Source organism: Euphorbia lathyris, chromosome 4, assembly GCF_963576675.1.
Source record: "Euphorbia lathyris chromosome 4, ddEupLath1.1, whole genome shotgun sequence".
NCBI lineage: Eukaryota > Viridiplantae > Streptophyta > Magnoliopsida > Malpighiales > Euphorbiaceae > Euphorbia > Euphorbia lathyris.
The window spans coordinates 35664141-35675394 of NC_088913.1; positions in this window are offsets into that span (position 1 = coordinate 35664141).

Here is an 11254-nt window from a genome sequence, read left to right on the forward strand (position 1 = left end):
TTGAAATAGGGTAGCTGTTTAGCCATTATCCTCGCGGTCATAAACTAGGGTAGCTATTTAGCCATTATCCCCGCGATCGCGGACTAGGGTGCAGCCCGAAGCAGAGTCTGATGCAGTCAGAGAGCAACGCCAGAGCGCGCAGCGCAAAGGTCAGGTATGTTTCCTCCTACTCGTTACGTGTCTTTTACTTTTATATGTTTTACATGGCATGTGTTACGTTAGCAAAAACGTTTTCGAACCACACACATCACTGTCAAAATAGAAAAGTAGGGGCAACTGTAGACACCGAGTCGGAGGACCTGTGACGAAAACCTATAACAAGGCGGTCGAAGCGATTGATTCCGGAAGTTTTGAAAAATATATAAAGAATAATAAGCTGAGGAAAATTAACGGCACGGCGCGGGCACACAACGGAATCCCACACGCGGACGACGATGGTCGAACGCCCGCTTGACGGTTCGAGATGTGCGCGCGACGTCCGTCGGACGCACCACGAGTGGCACGCTCTCGACGCCCGAGCAATGCCTGGGACCGCTGGCGGTGCGCGCCCTCGTGGGCCGTTGCGCACACGTGCCTGGCAGCGCGAGGCGCGCGTTCGGCGGCCGCGACGTGCGAGCGTCTAGCTGCGCGGAACGCGCGCTCGGCGGCCACGGAGCGCACGCGTCCGACGGCGCGGGGCACGCCCCGAGGGTCGCCGGGCGGGCACCCAACCACGTCGGGCGAACGCCCAACGCGTCGGGCGGACGCCCGACGAGGGTTGGGCGCGGGCGCCCAACCTCGCGTTGGGCGCTCGCCCAACGAAAGTTGGGCGATCGCCCAACTCATGTTGGGCGGCCGCCCAACAAGGTTGGGCGGTAGCCCAACACTAGGTTGGGCGGCCGCCCAACCCCAATGGGTGACGCCCAATTTTTTTGGGCGTCGCCCATTGTTCCGGGATCCGTTTCCTTATATAAGGGCACGGATCCCAAGGTGAGAGGGAGGATTTTTTGGGAGAGCTTTCTCACACTAGATATTTTTCTAGAGAGAGGAAGTGGATTTTTTGGGAAAAAAACATTTTTTTTCCTAAAATTGAAAATCTCTAAATTTCCTAAGTTCAATTTTTACTAAATTTTTCATAAAAAACGGGAGCTCGCGGTTCGTGGAATCAATCGGCTTCGACGGTCAGATACCGAGGACTAGACTCTTTATTTTATTTAATTTATTCTCTCCTTCTATTTATTTTTTTTTATTCTATAGTTTTTATTCCTGTAGTTATTTATTTATTTTGTCACGTTTTATTTAATTAACCTATTTATTTAATTTTCGTTTCGTGTTAAATAAAATTCGGTTTTGTTTTAAAATAAAAACCTCGTTTTGGATATCCCAATACGAACCGTGATCCGATAAAAAGGTAGTTCGGGTATCGAAAATGTTGTAATTATAAGTTTTTAATTTAAAAGAGGTTTCCAAATAACATTTTAAAATAAAAACATCGTTTTAGGAACTTCCGTGTTCGACTATGATCCATCTTTGGTAGTTCGGAAGTCCAAAACGATTGAATTAGATTTAATTTAAAGCTTTTGAATAAATCTGGAAAATATTGGAGTGCTGCTGTAATTTATCAATTCTGTCACTAAATGCTGTTTACCGACGGATTTTCCGTCGGTAAATCTGCCAAAATGTAAAAAAATGCCATTTCAGTCCATTTTTCTTAACTTTTAGACTTTTAATCCTTAGTATATATATATATATATATATATATATATATATAATTATGTAATATATTCTTTTCAAATTGTTTTAAGACTTTAACATATATAATTATTTTAGGAGATTGGTATTCCATTTTTATTCTATTTTTTTTGTATATGTACATATTACTTTCTTTTTTATTATTATTCATTTAAATTACATTAAATTCTATTTTAAATGTTATTTACTTGGGCATTTTGGGAAATAATTAGTAGATATTGGGAGATGAACATATAGTCTTTTTAACATTAGGATTATACTAGTTATGTATATATATATAGTTTTGGGGTATATTTGGGTTATCTTAATTATTGTTAAATAAAATTATTTTGAGTGATAAAGGCTATTTTCTTATTTATGAATTTCATTCACTACTTTCTTATGTTTAAAGTATAAATATATTATTTTCATTATTCTTTCTTATATATGTATTAGATAGTATATTTTCTTTTACTCTTATTTTATGTCTTTTGGGCTAAAATGTGTAAATATATATCTATATTATTTTCTTTATTTCTTTTGGTCATTTATAAGTCCATGTTTCAAATGGGTTTCACTTGGAAAAATTAATTTTTGGGCCTAAATGTGTTTATTGATGTAATTATAATAGTTAGAGAGTCCATTAAATAAGTGGGGAAAATAAGTCACAAAAAGAGAGTTTTCAATTAAATTATTTAAGCTAATGAGCTTTCTTAGATCTCTAATGTAGATAAATAGAGTCATTTTGGTTGATATTTCAAATCGTCTTCAAAACACCACGTTTTAAAACCTTAGTCCGTTCCAACGACGGATTAAGCGAACATTGTAATCAAAATCGTTTTCTTTGTTAATAATAGAGGTTTTCAATCGCTTTCTTAATGAATTTGTACAAAATAAAATTGACTTGTATGTTTAACCACGTTTTCTTATTAAAAGGCTTTTACTTTAACGTTTTCAATTACTCGAGTCGTTCCAACGGCGATTCGGGTAAGCTTCATCAAACGGGGTTTTAAAACGCACCTAAATCGTTCCAACGGCGATTAAGGTGCGAACCATGTAATAAACATCGTTTTGGGGAAATAAGTTAATGTAGAATAGATACACAACATAACATTTAAATACGGTTGTAAATAAATCACTTCTTTCTTCCCCCTCTCTGTGTATGTATAAACATAAATGGGTGATTCTTTACTGATGTGGCTTTTCAATATCATATGCTCAAAACGGTTTCCAAAAAGAGAAAGAAAAGGGTTTCAAATGAATTTTAAACTTAAAGAAGTATACGATTAGTCCGTTATCGCCTAACATGCTGAGTAAGAGGCCGGTGGTTCATAACCGGGCGATGTCGGGGTGCCTAGTAGCCTTTCTCCGGAAAGGAGCTAGCCTTCTCGGCTCGTACCTAAGTTTCCCGAACCCACACCGGTCTCCCGCAAGGGATCGGTGTTCATTTTCCCATTCGTGGGTGGCGACTCTTCCATATCTCCGAGCTCCGGTCCTGCCGAGCAGCTTGATTCCATGATTGGTTGCTTTCGGCGCCAATCACCGCTTACGTCACCATGAGGTTGTCCACCCCCCGGTCCGCCCGGGAGATTAGGCCGCGGCACCTCGTCTAACACCCACCCGGAAGGGAACAAGGCAAGGGCGGAAGCTTGCTCTACTACTGCTGGCCAAGAAAGATCTTCTTTCGTGAACTAATAGCTCTACGTCTCGAGGTAGGAATCCTATCGAATGCAACTACTTTAAGAACCCAGTTGATAAGCAGGGATAGAAGCCAGCCCTAAGTAGCTACTTCTTTTATGCCTCCCGAGCAGAGGAATGAAATATCCACCCTTCTTTCCTTGCTTTGGTGCTAGCGTATATAAAGTAAGTAGTAGACCCCGGCTCCTTTTAGCTTTCTGTGGTATGGCTCTTATAACTCTTAGTAGCTGTTATCTCCCTTTCCTTCTTCCTTATCCTTAAGGAATTGGATATAGAACCGTTAGGAGTAGGAGCATTCGTTAACAGAGATGGAAACAGAGATGGATTGGCTTCGGTATCCCTTCTTACTATGGGATGCTTGAAACTTTTTTCAATAAGCTCTTGACGATTCGCATTGGGCAGAAGATGATCCAAAAAGCGAAGGCTCACCCAGCTGAAGGAAGGAGATTTTACAGCTTACACAGCTTATCTTATTATTAGAGAAAGGGGGGAGATAGGCGACAAGTAGCTTGCTTCCAAGCCGGCCCGGCCGCGAGGAAGAAAGCGAGATTTTCCGGTGCTGACTTGGATCTCGGGTGACGGAATAAGGCGGCCAGAAGCGACGAGCAGTCGCGGTCGAAGCTTGGCTCTAGCCGATAGGCTAGCAGTAAGCTTCGCTACAGCGAAGCGCTTACCAAGCGCGAAGGAAAGGGCCTTCGCCACTTGAGCCGTATGCGGGGGAACTCGCACGTGCGGTTCTTAGGGGGGGGAGAGCTAGTAGGAGCTATCCTATCCCAATAGCGTATATTTGGAGCTCAATATGAAATCCTATTTTCTTGTAAGACCCGTTCGGATAAGGGAAAACTCCAGAGATTGCTTTGAAGTAAGCTCCTTGCGGTCTTGCGTTGTGTCGGCATTAGTTCGAAAGAACTTTCATATACGGAACGCGGGCGACCCGTGGAAATACATCGGTTTCTTACTCGTGCAAAGGAACTTTTTCTTGGCAACTTGGACAACTTATAACGATGTTTGTCCCGCATATCACTAGGCAGATCGGGATCTTTACAAAATTATAAAGCTTTTGTCTCAATTCATATTTAGCCGCGAGCAATCTACGTTTGTAATCTCGTATATTTCGCTTCTCCGACATCTTACTGAGTTTCCCCCTCATCTTTAAGCCGCTCCACGGTGGTAAAGTCTCATCTTGTGTTGGCCGAAGTTACAATAATCACATTGAACTGTTCTGGAATATACCGAACCGAGGGTTTAGGATCACAGGTCGAAAGTTGATCTTGATCGGACTACTTACCCTTTCTCGGGTTGGTCGAAAGTCGATCTTGATCGGACTACTTTCCCTTTCTCGGGATTGATTCTATGATAATATAGTAGTAAATGCTAAGAAAGATATCCTTTAAATAGCGAACCGTAGACCTCGGTGGAAGTCAATTCAACCTTCCCGCTTACTAGGAGAGGCAACCGACCATTACCATTACATATTAGCAAGCCCGATTCAAGTACTTTACCCGGATTCATCAAAGGGATTTAGGACATCCCACTGCCACCCGCATTCTGGGATTGCTGAAAGTCTGGTTCTAACGTAGGATTTTTTCAACAGGCAATTGTTAAATTAAATTCTTTGAATGCTGTCCTTCCACCATCTTTAACTACCTCGAAAGAAGCCTTAAGTGGGGGTATAGTTATCTTATAGGTGCAGGGAGGAAATAAGTAAAGATAATTAGATGACTTTCTCAATTCAGTGAGAGAGAAAGCCTCTTTAATTGATAAAGGGGGAAAGCCCTTCTATTCTAGTAAAATTCCTTCTTTTGGCCATCCAAATGGCGTAGAAGTTCCCTTTCTTGGTATGCTTAAGACAAGCAAGTAGGCAGATTAGCAGTCCCTGTCTCCTTAAGAAAGAAGGCAACCCATTTCATTTCTTTTTTCAATCTCCTAGACTAACGCTAGCCAGCTGATCCAATTGCAGCAGTTCCAAGCCGAAGTCCTAAAGGCATCTCGTGCTAGTGCAACTTCTACCCATAAGGAGTACTGCCCCCCGGCGCTAAGATATCCATTTTTTTCCTTTGCCGTATCAAAAGCAAAATCTTTCATCTTACGGTATAAAACTTGAAAAGAGAGCAGGTGCGAAAGCCACTATACTTCTAAGTTCTAAGTATAGGTGTTCAGAAAGAAGCCGAGAATGAAAGAGATTATGATTCAAGTTCTACCAAGTAAGTGGCCTCTTATTCATCAGTAGGAGTGGCAGGCGCAAAGTAAATGCTTTTTGCTCACCCGGCGAAGATAGCTGCAATCGAGCATAGATTTCAACTCAAGAGTGAACGAGATCTATCCCACCTCTAACTCCAATGGAAACTCCTAGTCTTAAGCTTGACCTATCTAGCTTCAATCGAGATAGCACTTCACTAGCAGCCACAAAGGGTTCTCGTGGGCACTTACCTTTAGACGCTGCTTCAAGCCAAAAGTAGAGACTATCTATGGGGGGAGCAGCACCTTCCTCTAGAAGTCGAGTAAGGAACCGTCCTTCCGGGAACAACAAGAGCAAGCCTTCTTAAGAAAAGACTCCTCACCCGAAAAGGACTTCGCTTGCCTAAGGGCTAAATAAGAGAAATAGCGGTCAGTCTACAAAGGGAAAGGGAATAAGAATCTCTTGAGCCAAGAAACCAAAGCCTTGGCGCTGCTTTTAGGGAAGGTGGGACAAAGGTATAGTTCCAGCGCTACGCCCCTTGAACCAATTAATGATCCAACGGCGGAGCCTGTGAGAGGGGCGCTTGACCTCTCCACGCCACAGCGACTTTCGCGAGGCAACGTTTTTCAGATATGACCGATCGGTCCTCAGCCAGCTTTACGCGCCGCGTAGCCAGCTACGAAGGATATACTAATGACAGAACCAGTGATGGATGGCTTTGTTATTCTCAGCCACTAGACTCGGATGATGATCTTGGCAGTATCAGTGAAGGGAGTTCTGTGACACTCGATGGTATAGTAGAAGAAATCCGGCATGTCAACATTGCCTCAAGCGAGACTGCTAATGCTCTGGAAAGTCTCGAAGGCATCATTAGATCAAGGTATACCGGGCGAGGCCCCGGAGCGGAACATATGGCTCAGTTCCTGGAAGACCACACTACTCAGTGTTGTGAAAATATGAGCATGTCAGAGTGCTTCCTGTTGACTCTGACTGGGTCAGCTTATCACTGGTATCACTGTTTGCCTTACAGAACAACTCGGGATTGGGAACTCACCCGACTGGCATTCTTAGCATGTTTCGGGGTCGGAAGAGATTACAACCCCGACGACGACAGTAGTGATGATAATGTTCCAACGCTGTCTCTAAGATCTCAGAACGGCAATGACCAAGAGTATCAGATTGCTATGATGACCATTGATGATGTGACTGAAGATGATGAGTCCGACAGACGTTGCGATTATTTTGTTAGATTGGGCCAGTTCTCCTCGGGATATGATGCCGATGACGAACATGGAAGCTCGGAAGATGTGACCAGCTCTGACACATTCTTTGAAGGGAATGCTGAGGTGAAAATTGATGTCAAAAACCCAGAGTTCTTTGTTGGAGAGATTGATCTACGGGCTGATGTTGAAAAGGAGAGTAACCCGGAGTGGTGTCAGGATCGTCCGAAGTTTGATGGGATTGGTTCAGGAATCGACCATATGGCTTGGTTTAGTGAAGAAGGTTGGAAGACGGGATTACTTGGAGTCAGTATCCCGAGTCACTTTGCCTCCACTCTAACAGGAGAAGCACTCAGTTGGTATCACAACTTACCTCCCAAGACTGCCCGAGTCTGGGCATATACTCACTCAGCTTTTCTAGCATCGTTTGGCAATCAAGCCAAGGTTGATGATCCCGCAGCAGGATCAGGTTCAGAATATCAAGTAGCTGGTATTTATGACGACTATATGCCAGCCGGAGTAGCCAATGCTCTATTGAAGATGAATTTCATGCCAGGTTTAGGGCTGGGGAAGAATCAGCAAGGCCGTCCTTCTTTTGATATTGAAGCAGGCTAATCTCACAAACACGGGCTCGAGTATGATCACTCAAAGCCCCGGAAGTTGAAGAAGAATGGGAAAAGGAGGACCCTTATTGATACTTTTGTCAAAGCTAGGCCGACGCCGTATGATGGTCATGCAGAACCTGTGACTGTGAACGGGATAATGCTTCCCGGTTTTGAGATTATGGGTGATGTTGTGGATTTCTCCAAGAGTGAGAGTAGCCCGCTCATGTTGAAGTTCCGTCAGCTTCAGGATGATTTTCTGGCCAAAGTTGAGAAGAGTCAGAATCAGGACGGTGGACCTTCTAGCCCAACACATAGGATTGTTATGAAGGGATGTTTGACCGAAGTTGTCAATGATCCGAGGCTTTCGAAAAGCCCAGTTGAGGGTGACATGCCTTCCGGTAAGGAAGAGGTTGAGAAGATGATGGCCGATGTTGCCAATAAGCTAGCTAGCCTAGTGATGAAAGAAGAGTCTGGGAAGCCTTCTGCGGATGAGGCTGATGAAGCTCTCCGGGGTTTGGCTACTTTTATGAAAGCGCAGTTTGATTATCTCCAGATGGATATTCTTGGCACCGGAGATTCTGAAGCACTGGATGCTGATCTGGGACAACTGTTCACCGAAGATGAAGCCATGGTGGATGAACCTCCAATCATGGAGGATTTTGATACTAACGTTTATTCAGTTTTCAATGCCAGTAATGTAATGATTAACAAACTCAATGCAATGAAGTCTCCTTTTGCTTACTTGTGCGATGTTTCTGATAGTGGTATTATGCATTTGTTAGATCCTCCAAGTAGTGTCTTTAGCATTCATAACATTGCATTGCATGAAGTCAATTTAAATACAGCTGATGAACCAAAAATGGTTTCGATATCTAGTGAACTTACTTCTGAGGAAAGAAGTGAAATCATAAAAAAAAAACACTTAAGAAACATGTGAGCGCCTTCGCTTGGTCTTACAACGGCATGCCTGGGGTTGAACGGCAGATAGCAGAGCATCGGATTCCTACAGATCCGAGTATGAAAGCAGTTAAGCAGAAGATGAGACGTCTGAGACCTGAATGGGCCAGTTTAGTGAAAGAAGAAATTGCCAAGCAGTTGAAAGCAAAGTCCGATCGTAGAAGTAGAATAGCAGGAAAGGAAGTAGGAAAGTAGCTTCTGAGATAAATGTAATAATTTAAGCTCTTAGCCGGCCACGAGATCCTAAGTCAAATACCTCAGCCGGTGCTGCTTAGCCGTTATAGCTCTCTGAGTCCCAGAGAGAGGGCTTTTCCTTGCTCTGAGGAATGCCCGCTTTAACCAGAATCATCTCCTTAGCTTTTAGAGTCGGGATCTTTGGCTTATGCCATGTGCTCCAAACTTTCACTCTACTTCGTAAACTAAACCTTCGACTTTCATGTGTTAAGCATAACCTTTTTCAGTAGGATGATGTAAGCTTCAACGCGCTTAGGCCACCACCTTATACCCGTTCTTGTCTTTCTTTGTGAGAGAAAGAAGAATGTGAGAGAAAGAAGAATAGAGGAGAAGTGGGACTGTGAAAGCTGCAGAAAATTTCTTGCGTATGTGTTATAGCTTATAGCTCTAAGCACTTACAGAGTTAGGGAGCAAAGAGAAAGCAGTGAGAACGTCATGACCAGCAGTACGTAGTCGCTTTAGCAAAGCTTAATCCTTCTTTCTTACTATATGTAAGAACTTTGACACAACTCTTTTTTTCTTAACTCCCTTGCTTTTCTCATTTCTTTCGAAGTTTACATTTTTGGTAACTTTTTTTCGAAAGACATTCAACCAGAAGCTTTTTCTTCTTACAGTAAATAATTACTTTTTCTTTACCTACCTACTCTAATTTCCTTGGCTCCAACCAACCTCTTCCTGTTGGGGTATCGTCGGTCAGTTTCTGCCCCTGATAAGCCTGATTGTGTAAAAGTCCCAGTAATTTATTTTAGTAGCAGTCCCGGGGGCTTACGAGCCAGTGGAAATTGGGCTTTCGTTGATTTCTTTCTTTGAATAAGTCCCTCTTTCCCTTGTACCCGCCTTCGTATCTGTTGTGATATCTATAATCAGCTTTCGTAGGAGTGCCCTTTACTTAAAAGAGTCTACGTGCTTGTCCTACTATTCCCACTCCTATTCCTTCAAGTAAGTCCATCCAGTCCTTCGGCAATCCACCATCAGGTTAATTTTTAGTTGGCAAAGGCAAGGCAGGCTAGTTAGAGTTCGCTTAATCTGCACTTCATTCATTAGGTTAAGCTTACATGCAGTGGAAGCTCTAAGCACAGAAATCGAATAGGCTGTTCGGGAGAAGACAGAAGCAACTGACATAGTCCCTGTCCGAAGTGCCACTCCGACGGTAGACAACGCCCCTCTTTCTAAAGGAAAATCTCCACGACTGTCTTATGTTTATGTTGAAGAAGAAGGTTAGCTTCATAGCTTAAACCTATCAAAGCAAAGGCGGAACAACTGGAAAGGTCATCACTCCACCTCTTTGAATGTCATTCTCGACTCTATCCCTGACTGGGTCTTTGATTTCAGGCAGGGGGGTATCTTATTGGTTAATGCAGCCCTGCTTAGCCGGCAATGGGCTTGCTTATGGGTCCAATTCTCCCTATTGATCACTAAGATATGAATCTGGATCTCGAACAGTAGAAGGGGAAGGCCAAGTCTTACCAAGTTAGAAAGAGGAAGAACAGAAGGAGCAGAGTCGTAGTACAGGGGGAAAGAGGTCCCAGAGAATTGTTTACCATGATAGGTATAGAGGATGTAGTTCGACTAAAGTCAAAGATCACAGAGGTACGAAGCCTAATGACAGAACAACCAAGCGCCTAATGGCACAGTGGAAGATTTATAAAACAAGGAGGGTGGATAGGCTATATTTAAATAAGGAAAAGGTGTAGCATCCATAAGGAAAGAAATTAGGTTGTACAGGGAAAGGGCCAATGGAGGAGTCCCCGAAGAAGGTTAATTAGAAGCATCCCAAGCCGAAGATGAATCAACTGAAGCAGAAACTGATTAAGTGGATACAACAAGAGACGCAGAAGCTCTCCAGGTGAATCAACAGACTCTCACAGTTGCAAAGTAAACAACTGCTTTTCCCAGTCAAGAAACACGTTTTGTACCAGAAACAGGTCCGTGGGCTTTTCGAAAGCCGCTTTTGCAGAAGTGTTTTAGCGTGCTTCCGGTGGTTGGGACTGTGCCAAAGAGACGATCGGCAGTGATTGATTAAGGGTCAAGCCCCGGGTGAGCGTACTAGGGCTAGGGTACTTCCACATCATAATACAAAGAATAATAGAGGAGCTCATCGTCGGCCTCTCTTCCAACTATGTCTCTCTTATCCCTAGAAGAGGTCTTGCTCCACTAGAAGGTTCGGGTCTTTCTGTTCCCTTGTCAAACGAGGGGAGAACTATGGAGGAGTTTCTGTAAGACAGTATCCGAATTCTCCGATTCAATAGAGTCAGCAACTTCTTTATTTGTGAAAACAGCCCAAGGTTAATTATTTCGCATAAAATCAGGTAAAGTTCTAATTCTTCATCTTGATTCTTTAGTAATAAGATCAGCTAAGCCACATTTATTTTGTCACCCCAGGAGAAACTATTCCTGGTCAAACTTACTGGCTTGGGGTATAGGCGGAAAGCTGGATTGCAGTTGTAAAGCTTTTCTTCCTCACTTATACTACCCACTTCGAGCATCAGAGATTGGAAGCTCTTCATATACTCTATAACTGAACCCCTTTGCCTAAAAGGCCTTAATCAGTCTATTGCTAGCCATTGGACATTACACGGCAAATAAAAAGCATAACCATCGTAGGCATCAGCCAGATTAATTATATAATCCTCATAACGAGCATTCTGTAT